The sequence below is a fragment of the Mus pahari genome, chromosome 8 (assembly GCF_900095145.1).
Source record: "Mus pahari chromosome 8, PAHARI_EIJ_v1.1, whole genome shotgun sequence".
Taxonomy (NCBI): domain Eukaryota; kingdom Metazoa; phylum Chordata; class Mammalia; order Rodentia; family Muridae; genus Mus; species Mus pahari.
The window spans coordinates 54,045,029-54,046,990 of record NC_034597.1 but is presented as its reverse complement, the minus strand read 5'-3'; positions in this window follow the sequence as shown (position 1 = coordinate 54,046,990).

Here is a 1,962-nt window from a genome sequence, read left to right as displayed (position 1 = left end):
CTGTCCTGGAACTCACTTTGTAGACCAGGTTGGCCTCAAACTCAGAAATCCACCTGCCTCTGCCTCCCAAGTGCTGGGATTAAAGGCGTGTGCCACCACCGCCCGGCAGTTAGTTTTTCAATACAGGGTTTCTCTATGAAACCTTGGCAGTCCTGGAACTAGCTCTGCAGACTAGGCTGGTCTCAAACTCAGAGACCCATCTGCCTCTGCCTTCCAAGTATGGGAATAAAGAAGTGTGCCACCACTGCCAGGCATGAACCCACTTCTTAGTTCTCATAGTTGTTTTTAATAGATGCCTTGAGATTGTCTATGTAGCTAATCACACCCTCAGACAAGAGATGTTTCTTTGTATTTAATTTGTGGGATTTTGTTGTAGATTTGGTGTAATACTACTTATGTTACTCTGGTCCCCCAAATTACACGAAAATCCACACGTCTACACATAAGACACTGAGGGACCCTGCCGTTAGTTGATTTTGATTGGTTGCCAGCAGCCAGTGGCTGGGCAGCGAGACAGAGGCAGGACTTTAGGATCCCCAGACAAGGGACTGAAGAAGGAGCAGGAGGGGAAAAGGTGTAAAGACCAGGCCCGAGAGGTACAGAAGAGAGAACATAGTAACCACGCAAGATCGGGGATGGTGGTCCAGGAGGATGCAGGCCCGGTCTGCGGCAGTAAAGATGGTATAGGTGTTAGTAAGTGATAAGCTGGGATTATTGGAAAGTCTATCAGCCATGTAGAGGTTTGGAAGTGGTCCAGCCACTGAGCTGTTTAAGGCATATTAAAAAGTGTGTGTGTGTGTGTGTGTGTGTGTGTGTGTGTGTCTTTCATTTGGGAACCCAGAACGTTAGGACCAGTATTGAGGAACAGGCTACCACCACAGGAACAATTTGAGTAAAGATTGATAACTACAACAGGATTTAACTTTTCCTCCTCACCACACTGACTGGTAATCTCCTCCCCCCCTCCAAGCCCCTACCCACTCCTGGCAGGACACTGAGTAAGGGTTTTAAGAACAGGGTTTTTTTTTTTTCTTGCTTTAATTTTTTTTCCTTCTTATTGTCTGTATGTGTACGAGTTTATTTTGTCTACATGTATTTCTGTGGAGCTAGAAGAGGCCATGAGATCCCCTGGAACTCAAGTCACAGATAGTTGTGAGTCACCATGTGGGTTCTGGGCTCTGGAAAAGCAGTCAGTACTCTGAACCTCTGAGACATCTCTGGAGAGACCCCCCCTTTGTCTCTGTTTGAGTCTATGGCAACATAGTCAATGTTTCACCATTAAGTATAATGTTAGCTCTCAGGTTTTGGGGGGGTTTTTTTTGTTTGTTTTTTTAAAATCTCATTGAGGAAGCTGCCTTCTTCACCTGGTTTCTACGATTCCTTATCCTGAGTCATTTATATACTTATTTCTGTTAAACAAAGTTTGTATGTTGCTTACAAGTGGCACATGCACTGTACACTGACCGATGTGCCACTTCACCCACACATTATCTATCACGTACCCATCTGTAATTTATGTTGAACAGAACCAGGAAGGATAGGCATCAGAATAAACTGGGGAAATGACATTTGCTGTTTAGTTTCTTGAGATGTAAATTATTTGTTAATAAACAATATTTCCACAAAGAATTGGACAGTAAGAAAGATGTTTCCTCATATCTATCACTTATATTACTCTCAAATTTTTATTACTTTTTAATTTTATGTGTATGAAATGAAATCTACACAGAGAAGCCCTGTCTTTAAAAAACTAAATAAAAAAGGAGTGAGCTCAGCAAGTTTACCAAATAATAAGTCAACATGCAAAACTCAATGGTATTTATTACTTTTTATTTTATTACATTTGCCCCGTTGTACACGTGTGAAAGTCAGAGGACAGCTTGAGAGAGGTGGGTCTCTCTCTTGTTTCTTTCTCTCTCTCTCTCTCTCTCTCTCTCTCTCTCTCTCTCTCTCTCTCTCTCT